The 14366-nt window shown below is 46.4% G+C and overlaps 1 long non-coding RNA gene across 1 annotated transcript; it reads right to left on the bottom strand.

Annotated features, from left to right (window-relative positions):
* Nucleotides 1–8591: 8591 nt before the first annotated feature.
* Nucleotides 8592–11160, bottom strand: LOC135976323 (uncharacterized). Its single transcript, XR_010593480.1, has 3 exons — nt 10893–11160; nt 10522–10591; nt 8592–8992 (listed from the first exon to the last, which is right to left on the bottom strand). It is a non-coding gene; the product is annotated as an uncharacterized LOC135976323 (long non-coding RNA).
* Nucleotides 11161–14366: the final 3206 nt, after the last annotated feature.

The following is a 14366-nucleotide window of genomic DNA, read 5'->3' as shown; positions in this document are numbered from 1 at the left end:
GCTGATCTCCAACAGAAGGTCACGTCCTGCCCAACAAGAAAGGTCTATCGATACCAGACATATAAAGGCTCACTGCCCCAAGAACCCCAACCGATTACAGTTCATTACACCACAATCACACCAAAGATCCCCAGACCCAGATGACTCTCTCATACCTTCGGAGCGAAGGGAAACCTTGAGAGTGGGCGGAAAGAAGGTTATTGTTTGGAGGGACACTGGGGCACAAGTGTCAACTATCCACCAATCCCTAGTGGACCCCAAACTCATCAATCCAGAGGTTCCATTTACAATTCAACACTTCATGTCACAGTGTGTAACCTTGCCTACAGCCAAGTTGCATGTTCAGTACAAGGGCTGTTCAGGAATGTGGACTTTTGCAATCTATGACAATTATCCCATCCCGCCTACAACTCCAACGCCAGAGGGCACCAGCGAGCCAGAACTGGCAGAAGCAGCAGAAAACCCTACCCAAGAGGCTCAGCCAGAGCCTGAAATACCACATAGTGTACCAGCGGACAGCGGTTCACAGTCAATGGAAACAGCCCCAGCACCTGCATCGCTTCCAGAGGGACCAAGCCCAAGTCCACAGTCCAAGGAGGAACTGATGTCTCCAGCATCAAGGGAACAGTTCCAGACTGAGCAGGAAGCAGATGACAGCCTTCAGAAAGCTTGGGCGGTGGCACGGAGCACCCCACTGCCTCTCACCTCTTCTAACCGATCCCGGTTTGTTGTAGAACAAGGACTTTTAAACAAGGAGACTCTTTCTGGTGGGCACCAGGAAGACTGGCATCCTCAAAGACAGTTGGTAGTTCCCACTAAGTATCGGGTAAAGCTCTTGAGCTTAGTCCATGATCATCCCAGTGGCCATTCTGGGGTGAACAGAACCAAAGACCGGTTGGGGAAGTCCTTCCACTGGGAGGGAATGGGCAAGGACGTTGCTAATTATGTCCGGTCTTGTGAGGTGTGCCAATGAGTGGGAAAGCCCCAAGACCAGGTTAAAGCCCCTTTCCAGCCACTACCCATAATTGAGGTCCCATTTCAGCGAGTAGTTGTGGATATTCTGGGTCCTTTCCCAAAGAAGACCCCCAGAGGAAAGCAGTACATACTGACTTTCATGGATTTTGCTACCTGATGGCCGGAAGCAGTACCCTTAAGCAACACCAGGGCTAAATGTGTGTGACAGGCATTAGCAGACATTTTTGCCAGGGTAGGTTGGCCCTCCGACATCCTTACCGATTCGGGAACTAATTTCCTGGCAGGGACCATGAAAAACCTGTGGGAAGCTCATGGGGTGAATCACTTGGTTGCCACCCCTTACCACCATGAAACCAATGGCCTGGTGGAGAGGTTTAATGGAACTTTGGGGGCCATGATACGTAAATTCGTAAATGAACACTCCAATGATTGGGACCTAGTGTTGCAGCAGTTGCTTTTTGTCTACAGGGTTGTACCAGATCCCAGTTTAGGGTTTTCACCATTTGAAATTGTCTATGGCCGCGAGGTTAAGTGGCCATTACAGTTGGTGAAGCAGCAATGGGAGGGGTTTACGCCTTCTCCAGGAACTAACATTCTAGACTTTGTAAGCAACCTACAAAGCACCCTCCAACACTCTTTAGCCCTTGCTAAAGAAAACCTAAAGGATGCTCAGGAAGAACAAAAGGCCTGGTATGATAAACATTCCAGAGAACGGTCCTTCAAAGTAGGAGACTGAGTCATGGTCTTAAAGGCGCTCCAGGCCCATAAAATGGAAGCGTCGTGGGAAGGACCATTCACGGTTCAGTTGCGCCTAGGAGCTGTTAACTATCTCATAGCCTCCCCCACCTCCAACATAAAACCTAAGGTATACCATGTTAATTCTCTTAAGCCCTTTTATTCCAGCGAATTAAACGTTTGCCAGTTTACAACCCAGGACACAGATAACGCGGAGTGGCCTGAAGGTGTCTACTGTGAAGGAAAAAGGGATGGTGGCGTGGAAGAGGTGAACCTCTCCGCGACCCTTGGACGTCTGCCGCGACAGCAGATCAAGGAGCTGTGCACAAGCTTTGCACCAATTTTCTCAGCCACTCCAGGATGGACCGAATGGGCATACCACTCCACTGACACAGGTAATGCTCACCCAATTAGAACCCCACCCTACCGGGAGTCACCTCATGCCCAAACTGCTATACAAAGGGAGATCCAGGACATGCTACAGATGGGTATAATCCGCCCCTCTAACAGTGCATGGGCATCTCCAGTGGTTCTCGTTCCCAAACCAGATGGGGAAATAAGCTTTTGCGTGGACTACCGTAAGCTAAATGCTGTAACTTGCCCAGACAACTATCCAATGCCACGCACAGATGAGCTATTGGAGAAATTGGGACATGCCCAATTCATCTCTACTTTAGACTTAACCAAAGGGTACTGGCAAGTACCACTAGATGAACCCGCTAAGGAAAGGTCAGCCTTCGTCACCCAGGCAGGGGTGTATGAATTCAATGTACTCCCTTTCGGGTTGCAAAATGCACCCGCCACCTTCCAAAGACTTGTAGATGGTCTCCTAGCGGGATTGGGAGAATCTGCAGTTGCCTACCTCAATGATGTGGCCATTTTTTCTGATTCATGGACAGAACACCTGGAGCACCTGGAAAAAGTCTTCAAGCACATCCGGCAGACAGGACTAACTGTTAAGGCTAAAAAGTGTCAAATAGGCCAAAACAGAGTGACTTACCTGGGGCACCAGGTGGGTCAAGGAACTATAAATCCCCTACAGGCCAAAGTGGATGCTATCCAAAAGTGGCCGGTTCCAAAGTCTAAGAAACAGGTCCAATCCTTCTTAGGCTTGGCTGGATATTATAGGCGATTTGTACCCCACTACAGCCAAATCGCCGCCCCACTGACAGACCTAACCAAAAAGAAACAGCCAAATGCAGTTCAGTGGACTGATGAGTGTCAAAAGGCCTTTAACCAGCTTAAGGCAACACTCATGTCTGACCCTGTGCTAAGGGCCCCAGACTTTGACAAACCGTTCCTAGTAACCACAGATGCGTCCGAGCGAGGCATGGGAGCAGTTTTAATGCAGGAAGGACCAGATCAACAATTCCATCCTGTCGTGTTTCTCAGCAAGAAACTGTCTGAGAGGGAAAGCCACTGGTCAATCAGCGAAAAGGAATGCTATGCCATTGTGTACGCGCTGGAAAAGCTACGCCCATATGTTTGGGGACGGCGTTTCCAACTGCAAACAGACCATGCTGCGCTACAGTGGCTTCATACCGCCAAGGGGAATAACAAAAAACTTATTCGGTGGAGTTTAGCTCTCCAAGATTTTGATTTTGAAATACAACACATTTCAGGGGCTTCTAACAAAGTGGCTGATACACTCTCCCGGGAAAGTTTTCCAGAATCAACTGGTTAAAAATTGTTCTTGGAATGTGGAACATATTGTTAGTTTTTATATAATCAGTAGTATGTCTAAAGGTGCATGTGTCTTATTAACTCTGTTTTCTCCTAATGCTCCAGGAAGAAATCACAGCCAGTGTGGAACCGGCTGTCCAACACTATCTGTGATTTGGGGGGCGTGTCATAACTATAAAGGGAAGGGTAACAGCTCTCCTGTGTACAGTACTATAAAATCCCTCCTGGCCAGAGACTTCAAAATCCTTTTACCTGTAAAGGGTTAAGAAGCTCAGATAACCTGGCTGACACCTGACCCAAAGGACCAATAAGGGGAAAAGATACATTCAAATCTTGCGGGGTGGGGGGGAAGGCTTTTGTTTGTGCTCTTTGTTTTGGGGGTTGTTCGCTCTTGGGACTAAGAGGGACCAGACATCAATCCAGGCTCTCCACATCTTTCTGAACAAGTCTCTCATATTTCAAAGTTGTAAGTAAACAGCCAGGCAAGGCGTGTTAGTTTTCCTTTGTTTTCTCAACTTGTAAATGTACCTTTTACTAGGGTGTTTACCTCTGTTTGCTGTAACTTTGAACCTAAGGCTAGAGGGGGGTCCTCTGGGCTCTTTAAGTTTGATTACCCTGTAAAGTTATTTTCCATCCTGATTTTACAGAGATGATTTTTACCTTTTCCTTTAATTAAAAGCCTTCTTTTTAAGAATCTGATTGATTTTCCTTGTTTTTAGATCCAAGGGGGTTGGATCTTGATCCACCAGGAGTTGGTGGGAGAAAGGATGGTGATGGTTAATTTCTCCTTGTTTTAAGATCCAAGGGGGTTGGATCTGTATTCACCAGGGAATTGGTGAAGAGTCTCTCAAGGCTACCCAGGGAAGGGAATTAGCATCGAGAGTGGTGGCAGCGGACCAGATCTAAGCTGGTAGTTAAGCTTAGAAGTTTTCATGAAGGCCCCCGCATTTGTACCCTAAAGTTCAAAGTGGGGAAGCAGCCTTGACAACAAGTCATGCCTGACTAACCTAATTGCCTTCTATGAGGAGATAACTGGGTCTGTGGATGAGGGGAAAGCAGTGGATGTGTTATTCCTTGACTTTAGCAAAACTTTTGATAAGGTCTCCCACAGTATCTTGCCAGCAAGTTAAAGAAGTATGGGCTGGATGAATGGACTATAAGATGGATAGAAAGCTGGCTAGATCGTCAGGCTCAATGGGTAGTGATCAATGGCTCCATGTCTAGTTGGCAGCCAGTTTCAAGTGGAGTGCCCCAAGGGTCGGTCCTGGGGCCGGTTTCGTTCAACATCTTCATTAATGATCTGGAGGATGGCATGGACTGCACTCTCAGCAAGTTTGCAGATGATACTAAACTGGGAGGAGTGGTAGATACACTGGAGGGTAGGGATAGGATACAGAGGGACCTAGACAAATTAGAGGATTGGGCCAAAAGAAACCTGATGAGGTTCAACAAGGACAAGTGCAGGATCCTGCACTTAGGACAGAAGAATCCCATGCACTGCTACAGACTAGGGACCGAGTGGCTAGGCAGGAGTTCTGCAGAAAAGGACCTAGGGGTTACGGTGGATGAGAAGCTGGATATGAGTCAACATTGTGCTCTTGTTGCCAAGAAGGCTAATGGCATTTTGGGCTGTATAAGTAGGGGCATTGCCAGCAGATCGAGGGACGTGATCGTTCCCCTCTATTCGATATTGGTGAGGCTTCATCTGGAGTACTGTGTCCAGTTTTGGGCCCCACACTACAAGAAGGATGTGGAAAAATTGGAAAGAGTCCAGTAGAGGGCAACAAAAATGATTAGGGGGCTGGAGCACATGACTTATGAGGAGATGCTGAGGGAACTGGTATTGTTTAGTCTGCAGAAGAGAAGAATGAGAGGGGATTTGATAGCTGCTTTCAACTACCTGAAAGGGGGGTTCCAAAGAGGATGGATCTAGACTGTTCTCAGTGGTACCAGATGACAGAGCAAGGAGTAATGGTCTCAAGTTGCAGTGGGGGAGGTTTAGGTTGGATAATAGGAAAAACTTTGTCACTAGGAGGGTGCTGAAGCACTGGAATGCGTTACCTAGGGAGATGGTGGAATCTCCTTTTTATGAGCTCCTGATGTCCCTTCCAACCCTGATATTCTATGATTCTATGATTCTATGTAATGCTCGCCCAATTAGAGCCGAACCCTACTGGATGGCTCCTCAAGCCAAAACCACAATAGAAAGGGAGATCAAGGATATGTTACAGATGGGTGTAATCCGCCCCTCTGAAAGTGCATGGGCCTCTCCACTGGTTCTGGTTCCCAAATCAGATGGGGAAATCCGCTTTGTGTGGACTACTGTAAACTAAATGCTGTAAACTCACCCAGAAAAGTATCCAATGCCATGCACAAATGAGGTATTGGAGAAACTGGGACGTGGCCAGTTCATCTTCACTTTAGACTTAACTAAGGGGTACTGGCAAGTGCCGCTAGATGACCCCACCAAGGAAAGGTCAGCCTTCATCACCTATGTAGAGCTGTATGAATTTAGTATGCTCCCTTTCGGACTGAGAAATGCACCTACCACCTTCCAGAGCCTGGTAGATAGCCTTCTCGCTGGATTTGGGGAATTTGCAGTCACCTACCTCGGCTATATTCTCAGATTCATGGGCAGAACACTAGGAACACCTCCAAGCTGTCTTCTAGCGCATAAGGGAGGCAGGATTAACTATTAAGGCCAAAAAGTGTCAAATAGGCCTAAACAGGGTAATGTACCTTAGACACCAGGTGGGTCAACCCCCTACAGGCTAAGGTAAATGTGATACAAAATTGGCCTGTCCCTAAGTCAAAGAAGCAGGTCCAATCCTTCTTGGGCTTGGCTGGGTATTACCGACAATTTGTACACCCCAAAATTGCCACCCCACTGATAGACCTAACCAGGAAAAAACAGCCAAATGCCATTCAGTGGACTAAGAAGTGTCAAAAAGCCTTTAACCAGCTTAAGGCAGCCCTTATGTCTGACCCTGTACTGAGGGCCCCGGACTTCAACCAACCGTTCGTCGTAACCACAGATGCATCTGAGTGTGGTGTAGGAGCAGTTTTAATGCAGGAAGGACCAGATCAACAATTCCATCCTGTCGTTTTTCCCAGCAAAAAACTTTCTGAGAGGGAAAGCCACTGGTCAGTCTCAGAAAAAGAATGTTATGCCATTGTGTATGCTCTGGAGAAGCTACGCCCATACATTTGGGGATGGCAATTCCACCTGCAGACTGACCATGCTGCACTAAAGTGGCTTCACACAGTCAAAGAGACTAACGAAAAACTTCTTCGCTGGAATTTAGCTCTTCAAGACTTTGGGTATGTCTACACTACGGGATTAATCCGAATTTATATCATTCGAATTTGGAAAACAGGTTGTATAAATTCGATTGTATGCAACCACACTAAGCACATTAATTCGGCAGTGTGTGTCCATGTACCGGGGCTAGTGTCGATTTCCGGAGCGTTGCACTGTGGGTAGCTATCCCATAGCTATCCCATAGTTCCCGCAGTCTCCTCCGCCCATTGGAATTCTGGGTTGAGATCCCAATGCCTGATGGGGCTAAAAACATTGTCGTGGGTGGTTCTGGGTATATCCTCCCCCCTCACCAGGTACCCAGTACATAAACCGCAAGGGGTACTTTTCAATGGTGCTGCAAGCACTTGTGGATCACAAGGGACGTTTCACCAACATCAACGCGGGCTGGCCGGGAAGGGTTCATGACGCTCGCGTCTTCAGGAACACTACTCTGTTTAAAGGGCTGCAGCAAGGGACTTACTTCCCGGACCAGAAAATAACCGTTGAGGATGTTGAAATGCCAATAGTTATTCTTGGGGACCCAGCCTACCCCTTAATGCCATGGCTCATGAAGCCATACACAGGCAGCCTGGACAGGAGTCAGGAGCTGTTTAACTACAGGCTGAGCAAGTGCAGAATGGTGGTAGAATGTGCATTTGGCCGTTTAAAAGGTCGCTGGAGATCGCTATTGACTCGCTCTGACCTCAGCCAAAGAAATCTCCCCATTGTTATTTCTGCTTGCTGTGTGCTCCACAATCTATGTGAAAGTGAGGGGGAGACCTTTATGGCAGGGTGGGAGGCTGAGGCAAATCGCCTGGCTGCTGATTACGCGCAACCAGACACCAGGGCGATTAGAAGAGCACACCAGGAAGCACTGTGCATCAGAGAGGCTTTGAAAACCAGTTTCATGACTGGCCAGGCTACAGTGTGAAATTTCTGTTTGTTTCTCCTTCATGAAAACCCGCCCCATTCCTGATGTCCGATTTGTGTCCATTTATTCTTTTGCGGAGGGACTGTCCGGTTTGGCCAATTCTAATTTTCATTAGAAGAAAATTCCCAGCCTCTCTTTCCCACTGAGCTTTTATACAGGTTTCTACCCTCATGTTAATATGAGGAGCTTTCATCATCAAGTTCAAACAAAGATGTTGTGCCTCAAAGTGCACTAAAGTCAGTAGTACCTCAAGAAAACTTTTTTTTCTTGATATCATTTCACAATCTATAAGAGAAATGAAATCCTGTGTGGACACACTCTCATTCTCTTTCTCACATATGGCTCAGAGGTTAAGAGAACCAAATTGCTGAGTGAGTTGGTTCACTAGACAATCTTGCTAATATGCATTTGAGGCTAAGTCTATAGTTTTTAAGGCCAGAAGGGATTATTATGTCTGACCTCCTGTATAATGTAGGACATAGATTTCACCTGATTGTTTCTGGGTTGAGACCAGTAGCTTGTGGTGGTATCTTTTGGTAAGATATCCAAACTTAATGTAAAAGGGATGGAGAATTGACAAAATACCTTGGTAATATGTTCCAAAGTTAATTATCCTCAGTGTTACAAATTTGGATCATATTTCCAATCTGAACTTTGCTGACCTTAAATTTAAGGCACTGTATCTTCTTTTGCCTTTTTCTGTGTGACTAAAAAGCCTTCTAATATCTGAAATCTCTTCCCCGTGCAGGTAATTATAAACTGTGATCAAACTGCCTCTTAAACTTCTCTTTGTTAAACTAAATAGATTGAGCTTCTTTAGTCTCTCACTGTGAGGCCGGCTTTCTAGGACATCAATATTTTTGTGTCTGTTCTCTGAAACCACAAATCATTCTCACAGCTCTTCTCATTCCTGACATAATTGAGTTGACTACAAAAGAGTTTCACCAAGACTTAATTGAGCTCCTTAGCTCTTTCTGTCAATAATAAAATATCTGGTACTGAAAGATTGAATATTACCTTTACTGACCTGTCACATCCAGTTCAATCACCACCTGATAATAACGGTTCTCAGAAACCGCTCAGCACATGTAATTCCCTGTGTCAGAGACCTGCACATTCTTCAGCTTTAGAGACACGTTTCCTGTGTTCATTTCATGTTGAATGAACTCCATTTGCCCCTGGTATCTCTGATCCTGTTTTTCTTGTTTCCTCTGGAACTCACATCTATATTTTCCTGGGGTCAAACAAGTCTCCCGTGGAGAGTGATGTCCCCAGGGATACTCATGGATATCACCTGGCAAGGGAGGGTAACGTCTTCTCCAAGGAACCCAATAACAGGCAATTCAGGGTGAATGATTTTTGTTCCTCTGTAGGGATATACAGATAGACATTTTCTCTGTTTCAGATAATTAATCAATGAATGAACTTTATGATGTAGAAACAGCCTGATATGAAACAAGATAGTCATAAGGATCCTGCCCTGAATTTTACAGTTGTATTTTCAGTTTTTAAATTTTGAACGGGATAATGAAATTGCTGTTTCAGGCTGTGATTTTAGGCACCACATGGACTCTTATTATTCCTGCGAAGTTCACTCGAGTTCTGAAGAACTTTACCCAGTTCAGATGGATCATCTACAGTTCTGCCAAGCACCCAGGATCCCACATTCCAATATGCAGGAATGGGCCTCCCTGCTGCTGTGCCAGCAATCCTTGCAAAGTGCTGCAGAGATGAAACAGCCTCTTCAGGAACTCCTGGAGTGATGCACATTCCTAGCCACGCAAGTTGCTGACAAAGCCCCTAAAGCACTCCTGTGGCTGAGAGCTTCATGAGGATATGTCAATGCTGCAATTAGACATCTGCAGCTGGCTCATAACAGCTAACTCGGGCTTGCGGGTTTGGGCTATGGAGCAGTTTAATTGCAATGTAGATTTTTGGGTTTGGGCTGCATTTTTCAGGCACTAAGGGTTTAGAAAGGTGAGTGAACATTAGTATCCCACTTGTAGAGTGAGAAATGCAAGGCAGAGAGAGATTAAGTGACCTGCCCTAAATCACAAAGGGAGTCAATGGGCAACAGGTCTTCTAACACTCAATATTGTGCCCTAACTAATAAACCAGATCCATCAGAAACAGGACTTGCAACCTTCAGGCCCTAACCTTGAAATAATTTCTCCTTGATCAGTGACCATACGTTTCACTGCAACACCCATTACATCTTTATTAGTCAGCATAAACTGATGGGCAAATAAACTTCTTTGCCTCTGAATACACTTAGAAGTTTCATAGAGTGATGGGGGATTGGAAGCATCCCAGGAATGATGTTGTTCAGTGAATGTGTTGGAATTGCGTATGGCATTAGAGTTGAGCCATGTCTCGTCACATTGGGGTGAACAAACATGTGAGCTGCATTGCACTGAGAAATGAAAATGTTCAACTATTTAAAAAATAATGAAACCTTAGAATGTCTGTGCCTGTGACTTTTTTCTCACCCTGGCAATAATTAATTACTTCAGTAAAATAAATTCAGCAAAGAACTTTGTTTACCTCTTATCAAGTAGGGTGTCTGTAGAAAAGTCAGTATTTGAATAGCTGTCATCCACTGGAACAAGGAATCATTGCTGGGCAAAGCAACAGAGTCCTGTGGCACATTTAAGACTAACAGATGTATTGGAGCATAAGCTTTCGTGGGTGAATGCCCACTTCGTCAGACGCTGGGCAGACATTCAAAATACCAATACATCAACAAACTTCTCAAAAAGTGACATGCTGGGGCAGGTATTATTAGGCTTTCCCAGGCTCTTGAAATGAAAGCACTATACGTTTCAGTGTTATTGCTGTAGAAGAAAGAGCAATACATTATCAGGCAATGCGGTAATCCTTATTCCTATTGACTGACCTTTCTGTTCGTTACTCTAAACTCATCCAATTCACAGTTTGCTTCAGAGGTTCAGAGTTCGGTCCAGGTGCTGAACAAAGCAAAAAATAGTTGTTAAGGAAATGTAGTAACATTACATGGGTCAGATCCTTAACTTGGATCAATGGGGCCCCATCAGTTTACACCAACTGAGGATCTGGCCTGAAATTGTAAAGAAGGTGGAACATGTCCCTTTCTCTTCATTCAAATCCATTTCTCCAAACAGATAGAGAGTTTGGAGACTTTTATACATGCTCTGAGCAATAAAATCATAATTAAATTAATAAGCCCATTCCATTAATTGTAAAGATTAAAATACACCCTTTTCTTGAAACAACTTCCTTATAACCAACCTGCTTAAACCTCCAGTAGAGAGGAATGTCTTCAATTCTGTGGTGTGTAAACATAAAACTATTCAACGTATGTTCATAGGTATCTGAAAATGGCAGTGAATTATCCTCCATGCTGCTTCAGACCAAGAATCTGATTGTAATCTTCCAATTACATGAGAGAACTAGACTTGCAAAAATCTATCTATGATCAGTTTTTCTAAACTGTGATTTGTTACCTACATATCTGGATTCCATGCACTGCTATGTGCTGTACATGGATTGTGGCTTTGAGGAGTCTTTTAATCTTCACAGATGCTGTTCATTGCAGTTGAATTTTGTACTTTCAGTTGATACATTTATGTAGTTATTTATTAACCAAATAGAATAGTAAAAACTAAAGCAATTTTCCTTCGGAAAGAAGCAGGCGGCCAAGCTTTAATATGATCTGAGTGTGTTAGCTCTGGCTGCACACAAAAAAAGTTAGGCACCTAAGTAGCTATTTGGGGCACCTAAAACCTGGTTTCAGCACGACTCTGATGTACTGCTCCCCTTTTCCTCCGCACCACCAAATCCTGCAGCTGCCTAAACTCACTTCGCTCTTAAGTTTCTACAGGAAAAGTTCCCTCTGTGTCTATGCTCCTGCCTCTGGGCATGTGCACTGCAGCTTCCCTCTCGATGCTGATCTCTGGCGTAAGTCCCAGAGTGATTCACAAACCAGGGGATGATAGGCAGCCTAAATTGAGTGCAGGGCCCAATTTGGTAAGTGTGCTCAGAGGCTTCCTATTAGATTGGGCCCCTCAGAGGAGCTCATATAAAATCACTGCTGAGGTAGAAAGAGGACAACCCTCATAACTCTTATCCCAGTAGTTAGGGTACCCACCTGGGTTATAGGAAACCCCTGGTAGAGGTCCACTCACCTGCAAGAGAGAAGGGACTTGAGCTGGGATCTGCCGTCTTGCTGTACCCGCTGGGCTATGAGACAATCTGGTGTGACGCTCCCTCAATCTCTCTTTTTGAAGCTGTTCCACTGATGGTCAGTAATTATAGAGTAATTGGAGCAGGAAGCTGGATCCTGCATCTTCTTTAAGTTTCGTCTAATGGAGATTCAGTCCTGCCTGGAATATCAGGCAAGCCTACCAAAGAACCAGAGAGGCAAACGGCCGTGCCGTATCATAGCCCCAGACATGCCGCTTCTATAATGAGCTGCATGCCATTCTAGGGGGTGCCCCTATAACTACCCCTCCCCTGTGCTTCCCTCCTCCCCCACCCTTCCCGGGCTACCTTGGCAGTTATCCCCCCATTTGTGTGATGAACTAACAAAGAATGCATGAATTTGAAACAACAATGACTTTATTGCCTCTGCAAGCGGAGATCAAAGTGGGAGGGGAGGGCAGTTGGCTTACAGGGAAGTAGAGTGAATCACCATTCTGCACTTGCTCAGCCTAGAGTTGAACTGCTCCTTACTACTGTCCAGGCTTCATGAGCCATGGGAGCAAGGGGTAGGCTGGGGTAGGTGCGACCGCGCGGTGCTGCCGACTGGGAGATCAGCCTGAGGCAGAAGCCTCCAGCTCACATGATATTCCAGGCAGGCCTGAATCTCCATTAGACAAAACTTAAAGAAGAGAATGACCTGGAGTCATTCCCACTTTTGTCCAGGAGCCCCAGACCGACCTCACCGAGGCCGGCCAGAAGCACCCACGGGACGACGATGATGGTTAGCAATCTTATTGCACCGTTTGCTGTCTGCAGGGCAAGACAAGGGGATACTGCTGTGTAGCACTGCAGTACCGCGTCTGCGAGCAGCACCCAGGAGACACACAGTGACAGTGAGCTGAGCGGGCTCCATGCTTGCCGTGGTATGTCGTCTGCACTGGTAACCCAGGAAAAAAGGCGAGAAACGACTTTTTGCCGTTGCTTTCATGGAGGGAGGGGTGCCTGATGACATGTACCCAGAACCCCCCGCGACGATGTTTTTGACCCATCAGGCATTGGGAGTGCAAACCAAAATTCCAATGGGGCGAGACTGTGGGAACAGTACAGTAAGCCAACCCTGCAAGCCATGTCATCAGTCGCCCCTCCATCAGTGAGAGCAACGCCTGAGAATCGTTTCGCGCCTTTTTTCCATGCAGATGCCATACCACGGCAAGCATGGAGCCCACTCAGATCGCCACGGCAGTTATGAGCATTGTAAACACCACGCGCATTATTCTGCAGTGTATTACAGCACCAGAACCTGCAAAAGCAGCGCAGTGACAAGAGTGATGAGGACGTGGACACAGACTTTTATCAAAGCACGGGCCCCGGTAATTTGGCCATCCTGGTGGCAATGGGGCAAGCTCATGCCTTGGAATGCCGATTCTCGGCCTGGGAAACAAGCACAGACTGGTGGGTTGCAGGTCTGGGATGATTCTCAGTGGCTGCAAAACGTTCACATGCGTAAGGGCACTATCATGGAACTTTGTGACGTGCTTTCCCCTGCTCTGAACCACAAGAATACCAAGATGAGAGCAGCCCTCGCAGTTCATAAGTGAGTGGCGATAGCCCTGTGGAAGCTTGCAATGCCAGACAGCTACCGGTCAGTCGGGAATCAAATTGGAGTGGGCAAATCTACTGTGGGGGCTGTTGTGATCCAAATAGCTAATGTGATTACTGAGCTGCTGCCATCAAGGGTAGTGATTCTGGGAAATGTGCAGGTCATAGTGGACGGCTTTGCTGCAATGGGGTTCCCTAACTGTGGTGGGGCGATAGACAGAACGCATATCCCTATCTTGGCACCGGACAACCAAGGCAGCCAGTACATAAACCGAAAGGGGTACTTATCAATGGTGCTGCAAGCACTGGTGGATCACAAGGGACATTTCACCAACATCAACATGGGATGGCCGGGAAAGGTATATGAAGCTTGCATCTTCAGGAACTCTGGTCTGTTTGAACAGCTGGAGAAAGGGATTTACTTTCCAGACCAGAAAATAATCGTTGGGGATGTTGAAATGCCTACAGTTATACTTGGGGACCCAGCCTACCCCTTAATGCCATGGCTCATGAAGCCATATACAGGCAGCCTGGACAGTAGTCAGGAGCTGTTCAACTATAGGCTGAGCAAGTGCAGAATGGTGGTAGAATGTGCCTTTGGACGTTTAAAAGCATGCCGGCGCAGTTTTCTGACTCGGTTAGATCGAAACCAATATTCCCATCATTATTACTTCTTGCTGTGTGCTCCACAATATCTGTGAGAGTAAGGGGGAGATGTTTATGGCGGGGTGGGAGGTTGAGGCAAATCGCCTGGCCATTGATTATGTGCAGCCAGACACCAGGGCAGTTAGAAGAGCACAGCAGGGTGCGCTGCACATCAGAGAAGCTTTGAAAACCAGTTTCATGACTGGCCAGGCTATGGTGTGAAAGTTCTGCTTGTTTCTCCTTCATGGAACTTGGGGAGGAGAGCGGTTGGTTACACAGGGGCTGCAGCAGTGGTCTGTGCTCCTGCTGCCTGTCCTG

The sequence above is a fragment of the Chrysemys picta genome, chromosome 17, assembly GCF_011386835.1.
Source record: "Chrysemys picta bellii isolate R12L10 chromosome 17, ASM1138683v2, whole genome shotgun sequence".
In the NCBI taxonomy this organism is placed as follows: domain Eukaryota; kingdom Metazoa; phylum Chordata; order Testudines; family Emydidae; genus Chrysemys; species Chrysemys picta.
This window is presented reverse-complemented; position numbering and strand designations above follow the sequence as displayed.